The sequence below is a fragment of the Herpailurus yagouaroundi genome, unplaced genomic scaffold (genome assembly GCF_014898765.1).
Source record: "Herpailurus yagouaroundi ecotype Mexico unplaced genomic scaffold, PumYag 77, whole genome shotgun sequence".
In the NCBI taxonomy this organism is placed as follows: domain Eukaryota; kingdom Metazoa; phylum Chordata; class Mammalia; order Carnivora; family Felidae; genus Herpailurus; species Herpailurus yagouaroundi.
In genome coordinates, this window is record NW_024412388.1 from 58,286,609 (window position 1) to 58,305,600 (window position 18,992).

At 36.4% G+C, this 18,992-nt stretch overlaps 1 protein-coding gene across 10 annotated transcripts in view; it reads left to right on the plus strand.

Annotated features, from left to right (window-relative positions):
- The window catches only part of LRRC7 (leucine rich repeat containing 7), a 567,116-nt gene that overhangs the window by 328,979 nt on the left and 219,145 nt on the right, over positions 1–18,992 (plus strand). The window lies entirely within an intron of this gene.

Consider the following 18,992-nt stretch of genomic DNA (forward strand, 5'->3'; position numbering starts at 1 on the left):
ATAGATTTTTTAAGTTTACTTTGCTTTTATTTAAATATAGATCATTCATATTTATAATGATAAATATAATAGCTCCTTTTCTTCAGTTTTATTTCAGTTTTATTGAGATATAATTGACATTGATCACTGTGTAAGTTTAAGGTATATAGAATAATGGTTTGACTTACATATATCATGAAGTGATTACTACAGTGGGTTTAGTTAGCATGCATCAAAGATTATAGATACAATAAAAAGAAAAAGAAAGAAAACCATTTTTCCTTGCAATGAGAACTCTTAGGATTTACTCCCTGAACAACTTGCATATGGATCACGTAGCACTGTTAACTATAGTCATTATATTGCAGTACATCCCTTACGTAGATTAGGTAAAATCATTTCTTATTGGTCAGTTTCACATGAGGCACTTTGTATTGGTTGCATACAAACCAAAAGCTTTAGGAGTTTTTTTGTGATCTATAAAAATTATGACTTTTTTTTAATAACAACGTTCTTTCAAGAAGTGAAGTCAAAACAAATACTTTCTCTAAAAATTCCTCTTTGTGAAATGCAATCCCAGTAAAACCTTGTATTGCGAGTAATTTTTCTGCGAGTGTTTCGCAAGATGAGCAAACATGTCTAATAAATCTTAACTTGGTAGACGAGCAATGTTTTATGAGTAGTTCAGTAATAGCTGAACATCACATGATCACAAGTGAGCCAATGGTTCTTGAAATTTCTCTGATATACAAGTGTTTGGGATTACAAGCATGTTTCCAGAACGAATTATGCTCACAAACCAAGGTTTTACTGTATTCCCAATTGCATTTCTTTTTTTTTTTTTTTTTTTTTTTTTTTTTTTTTTTTTTTTTTTTTTTTGTAATCTGAAGAGTCCTCTGAGATACATTAAATGGGCCAAACTTAGTCTCATGACCTCCAAAGTGAAATTCACCAGAGAATGGCTCCATTAGAAAACCTAACTTTTAGTGCCATTTGGCTTATTATGGCTATAGTTTATAATATGCAGAGGGGATTTGCAGGCAATAAAACCAGAAAGGAAAGCTGGTGTCAAATTACAGTTAACCCTTGAATAAGGTTCAGGTTAGAGTACCATCACCCCAGGCAATTGAAAATCTGCATATAGCTTTTGATTCCCCAAAAACTTTACTATAGCCTACTGTTGACTGGAAGCCTTACTGATAGCCAACAGTTAGTTAACACATATTTTGTATATTTATTGTATATTGTATTCCTACAATAAAGTAAGCTAGAGAAAAGAAAATATTATTAAGAAAATCATAAGAAAGAAAAATACAGGTGCACCTGGGTGGCTTAGTTGGTGAAGCATCTGACTCTTGGCTTCAAGTCAGGTCATGATCTCATGGTTTGTGAGTTCAAGCCCCACACTGGGTTCTGTGCTGACAGTGTGGAGCCTGCTTAGAATTCTCTGTCTCCCTCTCTGCCCCCCCCCCAACTCACTCTTTCTGTCTCTCTCTCTCAAAAATAAATTATTAATTAAAAAAATTTTAAACAGAAAGAAAAATACATTGCTGTGAAAATGCTGTGTTGTATTTATCAAAACAGAAAGTCCACATATAAGTGCACCAGCATAGTTCAAATCTATGTTGTTCAAAGGCCAACTGTATAAGGTTCCTTGAATGCAGTGTGGAGAAACTTAGACCTATTCCTAAAAGAATTTGATTTCTGAACCTAGATATGACATCACTAAATTATTTTAGGGGTTATTCTGGTAACGACGATAAATATGGATTGGAAGGAGCTGAAATTGGAGACAGGCAGACTGGTGAAAGGCTGTTAGAAAGGCTGGGGTTACCATAGTCCAGAAAGTAAGCAGAGCTAATCTAAAATAGTAACAAGTGCCTAATTAAAAGTAAGTACACTAGGAAGTGAGAGGAGCTAAGAGACTGTTAATCTCCTAAACCCTAATTCTAGTATAACCTGATATGAAGAAGCTATGTCTGGGTCAGGCAGAGGAGATTGAAAGAGAACATTCAAGACATAATGGAGGTGGCATTAACAAGTGCTCATAACTGACTAATTTGGACAGTAATGGAGGAAAAAATGTTTTGAATGACTTCCAAGTTTCCATTTTAGGCTATAGGGAGTATAGTGGTAACATTCACCAAAAAAAAAAAAAGAGAGATAAGTAAGAGGTAAGTTCTTTCTATCATTGCTTTTTTGGGACACTCTATCCTTCCTCTCCTTATAAGAACTTGAAGCCAAGAGTCAGATGCTTCACCAGCTAAGCCACCCAGGTGCACCTGTATTTTTCTTTCTTATGATTTTCTTAATAATATTTTCTTTTCTCTAGCTTGCTTTATTGTAGGAATACAATATACAATAAATATCTTCTTATTTTGGCTCTGATGTTTACCCCATCTCTAAGAATGAGGTGCTGTTCACGGTGGGAAGGTCCAATATGATTTCACCCTCAGAACATAGCCTACTGTAGCCTGACAGGCGAATACTTCTCTAGACCAGTCTCCTCCATGAATAAATTGCTCTTGAAAAAGAACTTTCTGTCTCTTCTTTAGGCATTAACGTTAAGGAAACAAGCAATTCCTCTGATTCCCTCCATGTTGCAAAGAATTTTATTTAGAATATACTTTGCTATTTCAGAACGTGTCTAATTTTTTTAAACACCTAGGTTTATACATCATCTTCTTTGCTTGGAATTTCCTTCTGCCTTCTTGGAATCTGCCTTCTCCATCTGGTGAACTCTTCATTTCTTAAACCCCAACTCCAGTATTACCTGACATGAAGCCATCTCTAGCTCAGACCCTAAATTACAAGTTCTTATAGCATTCTGGTATCTAGGTAGCATGAGTCCCAGGCTTAATACATTAATTACATAATCATTTAACTTCTGAATTTTCTAACAGAATGGAAACTCCATCAAGGCTGTGATTGTGTCTGTTTTGTTAATCCCTGAATCACTGTCACACACATAATAAAAAACTAACAGTATTCATTATTATTGTTAGTAATAACACAACTAATTGTAACTAATAGTGTAACTAATAATGTAGCTAGTAATAACATAGCTAATGTAAATAATTGTAAGCTCTTATGATCATTCCATTGGGTTGTGAGGTACCTGAGGCAACAATCATATCATAGTATGATATTAGGCTAACATAGGCTTCCTTAGGCTAACATCTGTTATGTTTTCAATAGATGTTTGTTACATTAAAGAAAGAATTATTTGGTTAATGAATTTAAAATCTTAATTTACACAGAATTCATAAAAGGAAGTATCAGAATACAAAGGTAAAGATTTTAGATAATAAACTTACTACTTGGTGCACAATGATAACAATGATATGAAGACTTAAGCCTTTCTTCCTATTTGGACACTTTGCTAAGTGTTTTGCCACATTGACAAAAAGTTAGTCTTTCCTTAATAAAATTCAGATTCAGAGATATAATTTTTCTTGAGAGTATGTCAGGAAGCACTGGTTGAACTCATGACTATTTTAAAGCAAGATTTACTTTATATAAGTATAATTAACCATAAGAAGTAATGCAATTAGACTTCAGTGTCTTTTAAAGTTCTTAGATTGAAATGATTTTTCATTATGAGGCACATTTCACAGTGGTCTCATTTAGGGTAGATTTCTTACCCATTGTTATTTCTATTGTATAGTCCATTATTTCTGATAGGTATCCTATTATATTGTATTTCACAACTTCTAAGTGCTTATTGTTATAATCATATTTTAGCATGATAATCTTTGTCAAGTTATATCCTTGGGGGAAAAAAATTAGTCTTGGTTAAGGCCAACCAGAAATTCATCCTAGGTGAAATTTGTTCTCAAATTGCTATTTGAAATGAATGTATGCAGCTGAAAGCATATACAAAGTATCATTCCAATTATTAAATAAAATCCAGTTTTATTTTCATGTATTGATAGACACTATCAAAAAATATACCAGTTCGGGACGCCTGGGTGTCTCAGTCGGTTAAGCGTCAGACTTCAGCTCAGGTCATGATCTCAGGGTTCATGGGTTCAAGCCCCGCATTGGGCTCTGTGCTGACAGCTCACAGCCTGCAGCCTGCTTCAGATTCTGTGTCTCCCTCTCTCTGTTCCTCCCCCCACTCACACTCTGTCTGTGTCTCTGTCTCTCTCTCTCTCTCTCTGTCTGTCTCTCTCTCTCTCAAAAATAAAGATTAAAAAAATTTTAAAAAATATATGCCAGTGGTGTAGGTTTTAGCATTCAAATGGTAAGGGAAGACTCTCTAGGGATAACTTTAAAACAAAATATCTAGTTGAGTCTGACACAAAGATTATTTTAAGAAGAAATTGAACCTAGAGAAAATGATTTGTAGAGCAATTCTCTTTGAAGATATAAAAATAAAAAGGAAGAGGAATACAGACTTGAAAAATATGAACATCTTTACCTGACTCCTGAAACTATAAAGTAATGATAAGTAAAAGAAACAGAATACATATAGAATCACAGTCATGGCTTCTGACAAGCAGAAATTATGAACATCAGGCATCACACCAGAATAATTTATGAAAATGGAATTCTCAAAATGGAAAACTAGAATATTGAAGTCAAATGCAGGAAGAAAAATATCAACTATCCTAAACCTTAAATGATTTGTAGAAATGTTTTTTTTAACCTTATGATAAACACATAAAACTGTGCAAATATTTTCCTGTTTATTTTGTTTCTTTTAAAATTATTTAAAATGCACTTTATCTCTCATGATCCCCAAACACTAGAATTGTAGAATGAGTGTAGTAGGAATAATGTTTTTGGCTATAAGAAACAGAATTCTGAGTAAAAGTGACTCTGAATAGGAAGTACATTTGTTGCTCATAACAAAGTCTCAAGGTAAGCAGTTCCAAAGTTGGTTTCAGTAACTTAATGATTTTATCAAAGGCCTGGGTTTTTTTCCATTTTTCTATACTGCTATCCCCAGAATGTTGGCTTTTATCCTTAGACTTGTTACCTCATGGTTACACAACATCTGCTGCCACTCTAGACATCACATTCTTATCCAATCACAAGAGAAAGAGGAATAAAGGGGCTAGGGTTGGGGGGGGGTGGATTCCCGTGCCCCCACCTCTCTCTTTTAAGTTAAGGAGGAAATTTTTTTTCAAAATCTCCCTCAGCAATCAATCCAGAATTTCTCCTCCTCCTCTTCCTGTTTTAGTGGCCAAAATAGAGTCATGAGTTCATGTCCTAACTTCAAAGGAGGTGTGCCTAGGGACTATCTGGCTTTCCAGTCTCTGATGCAAAGCGGATACTGCTGCAAGGAAGAAGAGGGAGTAAAATGGCATGTTGTCTGGGAACAGTTGCCAGCCTTGGCTGATTATTTTCAAAGGCTTTTATCTTCTTTTTTGTTTCTTTCTCTCTCTCTCTTTTAATGTTTATTTATTTTTGAGAGAGAGAGAACACAAGCAGGGGAGGGGCAGATAGAGAAGGAGACACAGAATCCGAAGCAGGCTCCAGGCTCTGAGCTGTCAGCACAAAGTCCTATGCAAGGCTGGAACTCACGAACCTTGAGATCATGACCTGAGCTGATGTTGGACACTCAACCAACTGAGCCACCCAGGCATCCCAAAGGCTTTTTTCTTCTGAAGGTCAAATCTTCTGGCACCTTAGGAACAGGATTGCATCCATCCATATTATACATCAATTAGGGTATCAATAATCTAAGGCCAAATCTATGTAAAAGTACATGAATTAGTATTTAGAAAGCCCAGTGCAACCAGAGATAAAGTTTTCTATGAAGTGTAGCCAGGAAACGATGAGCCTGAATCAAGTTCATGTGTGTGTGTGTCTGTGTGTCTGTGTGTGTGTCTCTGTGTGTGCACGAGTGCATGTATGTGTTAAAAGAATCTCTTGGTAAAGGAACTTGTCGTTAGTGTTTCCTGCTCAGTTATCTATAGGAGTTTTAAAACAGCTTAAACCTGCCTATTTTTTCAGTAGCATTCAAAATATCTCCATAACCTCATAACGTAGGTTGCAATATGTGGTAATGAAAATGAGCATCTTCGTAGCTGATTCTGTTCTTAATAACATTTTGATCAGACTGCTGCCGTGCAAGCCAGAAGTGTCAGTTCCAGCAGGTAGCCATACACAGAGACAATTGTCATAGTTCCTGATTATATGGCACCTTTCCCCTATGAAGAGCTCAAAAAGCCTTACAAGTATAATTACATCTTTGCTGCATTGTCATGAGTTAGGAATGCACAATAATTTTGGCCAGTGGGAAAATTCATGTAAAGAGTGAATGAATGATTAGTTCTGGTTATAAACCCAAGTAGACTGTAGAAAATGGAATGAAATGCAGGCTTCTTCTCTAAGGAGACCGTTCATTAAAAGGAACAGTGTGGGGTTGCCTAGGTGGCTCAGTTAGTTAAGTGTCCGGCTCTTGGTTTCAGCTCAGGTCGTGATCTCATAACTTTGTGGGTTTGAGCCCCGCATCAGGCTCTACATTGGCAGCATGGAGGCTGCCTGGGATTCTCTCTCCCCTCTTTCTCTACCCCCTCACCCTCTGCTTATGTTCTGTCTCTCTCAAAATAAATAAATTAAAACTTAAAAAAAAAGGGGGGGGGAGCAGTACAGAATTTGTCCTGTAGGCAGTTGCTGTCCTTATGGTTCCGTTTTTCACTTTACTTCATTGGACAAGTATACCTTACTGTATGAACTAGAAGTATTCTTTTAGATTATTTGTTTTTAATTTCTTTTAATGTTTGTTTATTTTTGAGAGACAAAGGGAGACAGAGTGCGAGCAGGAGAGGGGCACAGAGAGAGGGAGACACAGAATCCGAAGCAGGCTCCAGGCTCTGAGCTGTCAGCACAGAGCCTGACACGGAGCTTGAACTCATAAAACAGTGAGATCATGACCTGAGCCGAAGTTGGACGCTTAACCAACTGAGCCACTCAGGCATCCCTGTGAACTAGGAGTATTCTTGAGAGACTACTTGAGAGTTTATTTCTTCATACAGAATGTTTCTTTCATGTTCTGCCCTGAAGTAGAGATAAATGATTACAAGAAAGAGAATTTTTCCTGTAAGACATCATAAAATCAACATAAACCTTTAAACGTTGAATGTTTAATAGGAAAATATATTTCCAAAGGAAATACTCAAAATATGTGACAACTTGATGTAAATTATATATTTTAAATGTTTATTCTAATAACTTAAATACTGCAGGGAAGAATATCTTAATTGAGAAACATTAATAAACTTGTCTAAAAAATTGTCTTCCCAATATTCTTTGACAAAGTAATAGATGTTTAGTTTGGCTACATATCCTTCTAGAAGATTCCAGGAAGCCAGTTTAGCATTTTGTTGTTCTTGTTCTTAGGGGGAAGTTGAATTGAAAAGATGAAGAATAAGAAATTGTAGCTGTGACATGGGTTTAAAATATAGTAATAATCAAGGGAGAATTTTTATTAAAATATTTGATCAAAGAAGTTATGCTGTATCTGCCTTCAGACACTATATTTTAATTTTTCTTGGTTTGTAAAGATAATAAGTTTATCTTTCTTCAAAATAAGTGTGCCAGTAGTTCCATTTTTAAAGAATGTCGAGTCTTGGGCCTTCTAGTGTTTACTGCTTACACTGTAAAGAACGATTTTTTTTCAAAAATTTATAATATGAGCATCATTTGAAAAATTATTAACAAGAGAAGAACATGATAATGTGGCAAACTTGGCAAGTCAAAATTATAAAATACTTATGTTCATTAAACATAAGACACAAATTAAGAAAAGTGGAAAGGTAATATTTTCTTTCCCTAAGTCTCAATAAGAGAGAAATATCGGACATTAACAACTGAGAGTTTTCCTTTCCTTGTGCCATGAATAGCCACTAATTAGAGAGTGTTTGAGCACATTTGAAAGACAAGTTAAAAGCTGGAATGCATAAACCAAGGCCAAAAATTGGCAGAATCCTGTGAGCGTCAGCAATCCTAAGTTACTACACTGGGAATTTATGAGGAAATATGAATTCTGCCAACTTTATGTGGCTTCAGGGATAATTGTACATTTAAATAAAGTCTCTGCATCTGATAAAAAGAAAACCATACATTGTATGCAGATGCACCAAGATATTGCATCATTTTCTGTCATTGTTCCCGTTGGAATCTTATTCCAGATTTGCAACTGAAAATTCTATAAAGTAATAGCATGCTAGTAAGGACTCAAATTTCATAAACACAATCAAAATGACAGTATTAAGAACAAATGTCCCTGGATTCCAATAGCTTGTACCCTAAAAAAATGAGAATTTCAAATAATTAATATAAATAGCTATCTAGTGGAAATTCCCTAATAATGTTCTCAGTTCTTAATTTATCTATCATATCTATATTCAAGGTTTTGAAAACTTAAGTATTTTTAGGGACCAGACTTAAATCACAAACCCATAAGGCCATCTAGATGTGAGATTTTAAGGAGTGATGTAGACTAGGAGTTGGGAAACTATAGCTTATGATCCAAATCTGGCATCCCTGGGTTTTTTTGTAAATAAAGCTTTCCTGAAACAAAGCCATGTCCATGTGTTAACATATCATTTGTGGCTACTCTTGCACTACAATAGCAGAATTGAGTCGTTGAGTCAGAGATCCTATGAGCCACAGAGTCTGAAACACTTCCAACCTGGCCCTTTGCAGATAAAGTTTGCTGGCTCCTGGCATAGACTATGGTGAGCTATAGAACATGCTTTTCATAAAAGCATTCACATTTAAGCAATGATCAATCCAAACATTTCAGGCCAGAGGTAGATGGCTGGCCCGTGCTGGGAAAAGAATGAGTCTACCATTCTTAACCTTGTTATTAACTTTCTGTGTGACCTTGAATAAGTCACAATTCTCCTCTAGTAAGAAGTGAGCATTTCCTTTTACTGAGGTTGTGGTGCCTAAGGTCAAATGGCAAAAAATTGCATGGTCTTTCAGGAAAATGTGAAAGGTCAGAGAACTACATCCAAAACAGTCATAAACGCAAGGAGAATCTAAAGTCAGTATTGAGAGCTGAGATGCAGAGCCTAAAAGGTCAGAAATTCAAGCAGACAAATGAGGGTGATCTGATCGAATTTAAATATTCAAATAAAGTATTTAAATATGCCTAGGCCTATGTTTTCATGGACAAGAACTCGGTTTCCTCATCTGTAAAAAGTTTTCCAGAGTGTGCTCCTAGTCTGAGAAACGTCCTGTAGGAAAGAAAAAGTAAATGTCCCTTGGTCACAAAGACAAGAAAAAAGTCTAATTTAGTTTCATCTGTTAGAGAATCAAAATGAACATTTATATATTTTACCTGAGAAGTACTGCCAATAAGAAGTAAAACTTTACCTATTTGCAGAGGACATGATATTATATATAGAAAACTCTAAAGACTCCAAAAAACTACTAGAATTGATTGAATGATTTCAGGAAGGTCACAGGATACAAAATATACAGAAATCTTTGCATTTCTATGCACCAATAATGAAGTAGCAGAAAGAGAAATTAATAAAACAATCCCATTTACCAATCCCATTGCACCAAAATAATAAAATACTTAGAAATAAACAATCAAGAAGGTGAAAGATCTGTACTCTGAAAACTGTAAAATATATTAATGAAATAAATTAAAGATGACAGAGACAAATAGATAGATATTCCATGCTCATGGATTGGAAGAACCAATATTGTTAAAATGTCCATAGTACCCAAAGTAACCTATAGATTTAAAGCGATCCCTATCAAAATACCAATAGCATTTTTCATAGAACTGGAACAAATGATCTTAAAATTTGTAAGGAACCACAAAAGACCTTGAATAGCCAGAGCAATCTTAAAAAAGAAGAACAAAACTGGAGATACCAGTGAAATAAATCAGTCAGAGAAAGAAAAATACTGTATGATTTCACTCATATGTGGAATTCAAGAAACAAAACACAGAAAAAAAAAAGAGGCAAATAAAAAAAATAGACTTTTAATATAGAGAACAAACTGTTACCAGAGGAAAGGTGTGTGTGGGGGGGTGGGGGTTGGGGGGGGTGATGGTTGAAATAGGTGAAGGAGATTAAGAGTACACTTATCCTGGGACGCCCAGGTGCCTTAGTTGGTTAAGCATCTGACTTTGGCCTAGGTCATGACCTCAAGGTGTGTGAGTTCAAGCCCTGCACTGGGCCTGCTGCTGTTAGCACAGAGCCTGCTTCAGATCCTCTGTCCCCTTCTCTCTCTGCCCCACCCCTGCTGGTTCTCTCACTTTCTCTTTCCCTCTCTCTCTGTCTCTCAAAATAAATAAATAAATAAACTGAAAAAAAAAGTGCACTTATCCTGTTAAGCACTGAGTAATGTATAGAATTGTTGATATTGTACAACTGAAACTAATATAAAACTGTACATTAATTATACTGGAATTATTAAAAAAAAACAAAACTTGGAGGTATCACAGTCCCAGATTTCAAGATATACTGCCTTTAACATTTTTAGCGAGCTTTGCCAAAATGCACTGGCCATCTGAAATCTTTTTTAAATTATGCCATACCTATAAATCCTTAAGAATACTTTAGGAAACTCTGACCTAGAAAATCTCTGAAGTTATTTCCAACTCTGAAAACCTTCATATTTTAATAGCTAACTCTTACAGAGTGTTTACCATTTATCAGGCACTATTTATGTGCTTTACCTAAATTAACTATTTTAATCACACAACTCTATGAAGTACGGATTATTATTATCATCCCACTTACAAATAAGAACATTGAGGTGCAAATATGTGCTTTAATTTGTTCAAAATCAAACAGCTGGGGTGTGTGGGTGGCTCAGTCGGTTAACTGTCTGACTCTTGATTTCGGCTCCAGTAATGATCTCACGGTTCATGAATTCAAGCCCCACATTGGGCTCTGCACTGACTTGGCAGAGCCTGCTTGGGATGCTCTCGCTCCCTCTCTCTCTGTCTCTTTCTCTCTCTCTCTCTCTCTCTCTCTCTCTCTCTGTCTCAAAAAATAAATAAAGGTTTTTAAAAAATTAAAAAAAATCAAACAGCTAGTGAGTGATAGAATAGGGATTCAGACTCAGGTAGTCTGAATGTTGTGGCCAAAGCATAGGAAAAGGTGAGATACAATTAATTGAAAAAAAAAAATAGTATCTCAATCTCACTGGGAACAAAAAGTAGACATAGCATGTAAGAGGAATAAGGCTCTGGAGGGGAGATTTGGGGTCCATGCCCTCAACTACTCCACATTCATAGTTTTGTTGTTATGTTTCAGATATTCAAAAGAGTCAAAAACCTAACTTAAATATGTCACAGAATATTTCTTTTAATATTTGAATTTTTTAAAAACCTATTATTGGAAATATCATTAAGTCAACTTAACACAAGATTTAGATATCCAGAGACTAGTGAACCTCAGACTTACCTGCTTTTATCATCATACATAGTTCATAATAAATGAGCTAATGTATATTCATTACAGTATTCATTAAAACAGCCCTATCAGGATATCTCCTTGGCAACTGCTAATTAATTGTAGCTGCTTCCTTGGCAACTGTTAATTAATTGTAGATACCTGATAAAAATTGAGTGGTTTGTCTTTGTAAATATTCTAGATGCAAACTTCTAACTGATAAAGAATCATTCATTCATGCACGGGTGAATGTCTTCATTAAACAACACTGACTGAAAACCTATTTACACTGTGAACAGGACTAACAACTTACTTGCTCTCATGGGGTGTTAGTCTAGCATGGGAAAAATAATTAGTAAGCAAAGGAAAATGATTTTAATTTTCAGTATTAAACATTTGATTAAATAAAATATTTAATTAAATAATAAATATTTCCAGTGTTAAGAATTAAGAATAAAATGAAACACAAGAACATATAAGGTGAAGGTGCAAAGGATGTTTTATTTTGAGTAATGGAGATGGACTATATGAGGAGAAAATGTTATCAGCAAAGTTGAGGAAAAGCAGCCAGCTATTGGAAGATATAGGGGAAGAATATTACAGTCAAGAGAAACAGCAATGATAAAAGTGACAATCATAGAAATACTATACACTTATACAATTTTTACGTATATAATATGACCATAGTTGGTAAACATTATTTAATACAACCAATTACTATGGAACTTGCACCATCTAATTACTAGACAAACTTACAAATGAATCTAAATAATCAGCAAGATACTTGGTTCAGGCAGATGAAGATCAAATTGTCAGCATTACTGGTAGAAAATGTGGCCCAAATTTGTGACCAGGTCCTAATATTTGCTCCCTGACCTATGGTGGTGATCATGTCTTCAAGGCCAGCCATTCGTAAGGGGAAATCACACCAGTTGGATTTCCCTGTGGGGATGGAGAGATAGGCCCCAAACCCACACATGCTTACCATACATAAGGAGCATGGTCAAATGAGTGCATCCCTCAAGCAGGTTGGCATGAACTGCATAAGGACGGCCCACATGGGAACCCACTGGTGGAGTAAGGACATAAACAAATGGACATAAGATGCTCACCCTCCTACTGATCAGTAAAGAGAGGAGATAAAGGTCTGAAGTATTCCTCTATCAAGGTATATCTCACCTAGAGATAATTTCCACTCCCCACCCCCACTTTGCATCCCCAACCAGGGGATAATTGACAACGTGTGGAGATATTTTGGTTATGAAGACTGAAGAGAGTGCTTCTGTTATGTGGCTAACCATCCCACAGTGTACAAGATAACTGTATCCCAGCTATATTGTAGGACAATAGGGTTTCCTGCAACAAACTACAATGGGAATTTTTAGTTTTTTCACTTGGGACCAAAATCTTTCACATCCTTCACAGACACATGTGAAAATGTTGGACTTAAGCTACAATCTCAGAAGAACCTCAACTTTAGATGTACTCTTTCTGTATTTTCATTGCTTCTTTTGATATATGTAAATATTGCAAGGTTCTCCAAAACCCAACTGAAATGTCACCTCTTCTTAAAGTTTTCCCTAATTACTAAACTGTTAGATGTTCCTTCTTCTGAATTCCAATGGCAATGTATACATATGTTTACCTCAGCACTTATCACCCTGGGAAGTAATTACTCTTTTAAAGGTCACTCCCATTTAGAAAATAAGTCTTTCCGAGTAAAGACTGTGTAAGATGTGCTAAACATTCAACAATGCCACAGTAGGCTCCTATCAAAGAATTTATTTGTCCAAAATGTCATTAGTGCCAAGTTGAGAAACCCTGAATCCCAGAAATCTTTGTAACTCCACAGGAATCTTGGTAACTCCAATGCCCACATGGTGCCTGCCGTAAAAAGTGCAAACTAAGTGAATGAATGAGTACTCACGAAGAACACTACTAACACAAAATACCATGGATTCTATTTTATTTTTCTCGTAAAGTCTTATTGTTTCTATCCTGATGAAATTTAAAACCTATTACATACATTCAGCTAAAAGGAACATTTTTTGGACAATTGACAGAACGATTATAGTTTAACAACTAGCACCTGAACAAGAAAAGCAGTGGGCTGTGTTATGAACCGTCTAAAATCTTGTGGGTAAAGGCAGTTAATTTTAAAGGTGTAAAAATGTAAGAAATAATATTAAATGACATCTTCAAAAAACATAAATAAGAATGTAATAATTTTAAAGTTATAAAATGTAAGAAATCATATTAGAAAGACAACTTGAAACCAGAAGAATGTAATGACAGAAGGAAACTTTGGTGACAGTAATTAAACTTTAATGGAAAGGGGGATCATAAAAATAAAATGGATAAGATTAAGACAAAATAAATGCTATTTTTAAAGTATCAGAACTTAAATAAGCTTCAGGAAACATTCAGAAAACCTCATGGGAAAGCCTTTTTTTTTATTGTTCCAGAACAAGTAAAAGAAAAAATGTTGCCCATTCAGAAGAATGGCAAAGGATTGGTAGGAAGCTATGCTATATATTTAAAATATGATTTCTAGGTATGAATTTATGAACCAGGGGTTTCAGAAGCAGTAGCCCAAGACTAGGATGGGAAGAGAAAAATGCTTAGAGATGACATAGAGGCTAGGTATCCCCTCATGAAAGCAATCAAACTTAAACTACACTGGATACACATAAGAGATAATAGTTTCTTTATACATTTTCTTGGTCAGCCCACATCTAGAGAATAGTGTTCATTTCTGACTATCACCTGGCCCTCAAAGATAAGAAATGTTTTGGGTTCTGTGGTCCATATGATCTCTGTCACACCTACTCAATTCCACTGTTGGGGTGAAAAATAGCCATAGATTATATGTTAACAAATGGGCATGGCTGTGCTCCAATAAAGCTTCACGTACAAAAGCAGAGTTTCCAGATATGGACCTGGCCCTGCTTAGGAAGAGAAACATTGATAATCAGAGTATTTAGGGGCCTGGAAGTCCTAACATACAAGGATTGATTTAAAGTGTCACTAATATTCAGGGGCACCTGGGTGGCTCATCAATTAAGTGTCTGACTCTTGATTTCAGCTCAGGTCATGATTTCATGGTTCTTGAGCTAGAGCCCCACGTTGGGCTTTGTGCTGACAGTGCAGAGCCTGCTTGGGATTCTCTCTCTCCCTCACTCTCTGCCCCTCCAAGCATGTGTTCTCTCTCTCTCTCTCTCTCTCTCTCTCTCTCTCTCTCTCTCTGTCTCTCTCTCTCTCTCTCAAAATAAATAAATTAGTTTTTAAAACTTAAAAAAAAAGAAGTCAGTAATATTTAGCCTAGAAAAAAGATACATCCTAGAATTAATAAAACTTGCCTTAGGACACTCGGGTATAAAGACCTCCCCATTTCTTCATTTAATAAAATTAATTTTGTCTTGGTTCTCCACCATTAAGGCTGGGAAAAATACTTATTCTCAGGGTTATGTGATGATTTCCTTGGGGGTCAGTGAGAACTATAGAGTTCAGAGAATCCAGAAAATTGTGCAAAGACCTTTGGTCTTAGGCTCATGGTAGTTTTCACTAGAATATTTGTTGCCCAAGGCTACACCATGCTGAAGTCAAATACATGTGGCTCTGCTACTCATGTGATTATTTCTCATTCATTTGCCACATCTGGCCACTTGGCCCTTCACCTTGGCTCTCAAGGCTTTGGTGCTCATCATTTACTTATTGGGCTTTTGGTGGAGCAACAAGATTTGCAAGAATTCACCATTCCTCAATATTCCCAGGCTCAGAAGAAAATCTAACTCTTTTTTCATGGGGTCCAGCCACTACCATCCCCTTTCCTAGAAACACCTATTCAGTGGTATAGATTTGGCAAGAGGGGAGGCAGATGTTCTTCTTACAATGCTGGCCACAGTTTCACAACTTTCTTTGGACTGATGGAGGTCATGCACAGACCCTTCTGGACATCTTGAAACATATTTTAAGATCTAAGTGGAAAAAGGAGGCATATGCTTGTGAGAAATGGACAATTCAAGAAAGCAAGTGGGAGGTGTCTGGGTGGCTTAGTCGCTTAAGCGTCTGACTTCAGCTCAGGTGATGATCTCACAGTTCGTAAGATGATCTCACAGTTCGAGCCCTGTATCGGGGTCTGTGCTGACAGCTCAGAGCCTGGAGCCTGCTTCGGGTTCTGTGTTTCTCTCTCTCTGTTCCCTTCCACATTCTCTGTCTCTCTCTCTCAAAAAATAAACATTAAAAAAATAAAAAAGAAAGCAAATGGTATGTGAGTTTAAAAAGGGGGATAATTTTCAGGTGGAATAGACAAAAAACATCATTTATTTATTTTTCAAATTTTTATTTCCAGTCAAGAGCTTTTATCTGAGCTCCAGTCTCTCTCTCTCTCTCTCTCTCTCTCTCTCTCTCTCTCCCCTCCTTCCTCTCTCTCACACACATGCATACATACACGTAATACTTTTCTCTAATTCCATTCTAATATTCCCACACTGGTATTCAATCCAGAAACTATTTTAAATTCCTTCCTCTCCTTTACCTCCCACACGCAATCAGTCATCATCATCACCAAGTCATTTCTTCACCAGAGCATCTCTCATTGCCCACTCTATCATCCATACTGCCTTTGTCTTATTTCTGACCCCGTTACATCCTACCTGCATTTCAGAGCAGTCTTATTGGGCCTCTTTACTAGCAGATCCTCTCCCCACTTCTCTCACTGTTCCAAGCTGCCAAAGTGAGCTTTCTAAAGTACAAATCTGATCTAAATCCTAAAGGCTTCCATCTCCTTCAGGCTAAAACTCAAACTCCCTGATTTGATATGGATGAGCTTATAATACGGCCCTTGCTTACGTATTATTTCTTATTTCATACCAATTTTCTCATTTCTTATTATTTCTTATTATGTTTATGAACCTGCCATTCCTTGAAATGGGCCATGATCTCTTTCAACCCACCCCTTTGACATTTCTTCCAAAAAAGACCATATCCTCTGACTCTATAGTCTGATCAATGCTCCAGAATGAAATGTCAGCCAGGCCTTTTACTCCCAACACTGAGAGAGTACTTCTCCCTGTGCTCTTTAGAAACTTACACATATATTTTCTATGACATTTACTTCACTGGTAAACATTGTCCACTGTCTTAGCTATACATCTCAAGATTATGAACTACTTGGCAATATGAACATAGCTTTCATATTGATAACCTTAAAACTTGAGAGATAATACGAAATCAATATATTTATGTTATTGAATAAGTAATATTTAGACGTGTATGGGTATGACATATTGAACCGGGGGGGGGGGGAAGAGCATTAGCAAAGGCTTAAAACATAAAACTGATCTTCCCAGAGTGACCACTAATCTTCACGTTAGTAAATCAAGTGATCAGTTGTCAGACCTATCAGCAGTTTTTGCCACAATTTGTGTTTTCCATCATCTTGAAACACTTTCTTTACTTGACTCGCACGTCTTTATACTCTTTTTTTTTTCCTATTGTCCCTTGTCACTTCTCAGGCTTTTTTGTTGGCTCTTCCTCGTGTCATCTTAGACTTATTCTCTTCTCATCTCCACTCAGTCCCTTAATGATCTCATGTTCTCAAGATCTGATGCGGTCTCTTTGCTAACCATGCTTAAATTATCTCTCTTTCCTGGACTTCTCTAAACTCTAGGCTTGTGTATATAACTGCCTGTTTTACATCTCTAGTTGGCTTTACAATAGAAATTTCAAATTTGACATCTTTTTTTTTCCTTCAACTTTATTGTGGTATAATAGACAAATAAATGTAAGACATTCAGGGTATATAGTGATCATTTGATGTGCATTATGAAGGGAGTCCTCCCTATCTGGTTAATTAACACATCCGTCACCTCAAATATTTACCTTTTTTTGCAGGGGTGGGTGGGTGAGTTGGTGGGGTTAAGAACATTTAAAACCAAATCTCCAAACTACCTAAAACCCTGCTCTACCCTGTCTTCCTTACCCACCAATTATAACTTCACCCTTGTAGTTGCTCAGACCAAAACACACTTGTAGTTACATTTGACTCTACATTCTCTTATTCCTCATAGATATTTCAGCAACAAGACATTTGACTCTAATCTTAAATATGTTCAGCAGCCAACCACTTCTCACCGCCTTCACTACCACCACCCTGGTCCAAAACTGCCATTTCTTCTCATTTGGTTTGTTCCATTAGCCTCCTACTTGATCTCCTGGCTTCTACTTTTGTCCTTCTCAGTCTGTTTACAAGCCTGCCATCACAAATAGCCTTTTAAAATAAGTCACTTCAGTCACACTCTGGATCAAAACCTTTTACTGACTCTCCATCTTACACAGAATCAAAGCCTACATCTTACACTGGGCTATAAGCCCTCAGATTATCTAACTTCTCATTATCATCTCTTTACATCCTTTCTCCCTCACTCTGCTTCAGATACATGGTCTCTTAGGATGTCTTCAAGCAAGCAACATGTCCCTGCTTTAGGGTCCATGCACTAGCATGCTCCTTCATTTCCTTTAAGCGTGGTTCAAATTTCATTTTCTGGTAAGACCTTATCTGGATCTCCCTATTAAAAATTGCAATCCCCCTCTGTCTATTCTTCGTACTACCTCCTCTGCTGAAGTTTTCTACATAGCACTTATAACCTTCTAATATATTATTATATTTTACTTAATCATTTTACTTACTGTAATTCTCCCCCCACTACAATGTAAAGTGCCTTTGAACAAGAGTTTTTGTCCCTTTTATTCACTATTGTACTCCAGACCCAAGAAGATTGCCTGGTGCATCATCTTTCAATAACAGCTGCTGAATGAAAACGGGTACATGCATTTTTGCATTTCTGAGTTCCTGACAGTGTCTGGATTACAGTAGTATTTTAATGTTCAAAAAATGCTATGAGATAATTACTGTAGCCATTTTAAAGATAAAGGAACTAAAATTTCTGAGATTTGAGCCAATGAAGCATCTAGAATTTCTGTATAGTCATGATTTAAGGATAGCATTCTGGTTAGTGGGAAGATAAAAACTTGGAACTCAGAAAAATGTGATCTTTTCTTACACCGTATACTGTACTTGAGGATGGCTTAAGAAATGCTGACCGCATGTGTCATGGGCTAGGATACTTCTGACCTTTGGCACCTACTCTACCCAAGGTTTTACCATTGCCGTTTCATAGGGTGGTGCCAGAATCCCAGACAATATCTTCAGGAGACAATGAATACAACAGTCTGTAGCAGAAATTCACTTAGCAAAGTCGATAATGAATACTGATGATGAAATTGTGGCCATTTTGTGGGGCATTAGAATGCTTTGCTCAGAATTGTGTTTATTCATTGGTTCCTAAACCTGTGGTGATTCTTAAAAATATATTTGTTGTGGACGTGCTAGTCTAGACATTAAACAAGCTTCCCAGATTTATGTTAAACAGCCAGCTCTGTATTCCCAACAATAATGGTCATTTGGAAATATGATAAGCAGGTGACAGTTTGCATACATTGTTTTATATTTACAGTTTGCTTCTCTCTATAAAATACCCCAATTTCTGTGCACTATAAAACCAGGTAAATCTGACAGAGGGTGGGTAGAATGTCTTTTGGAGCAATGTGTCACGGACTGTCTCACAATAG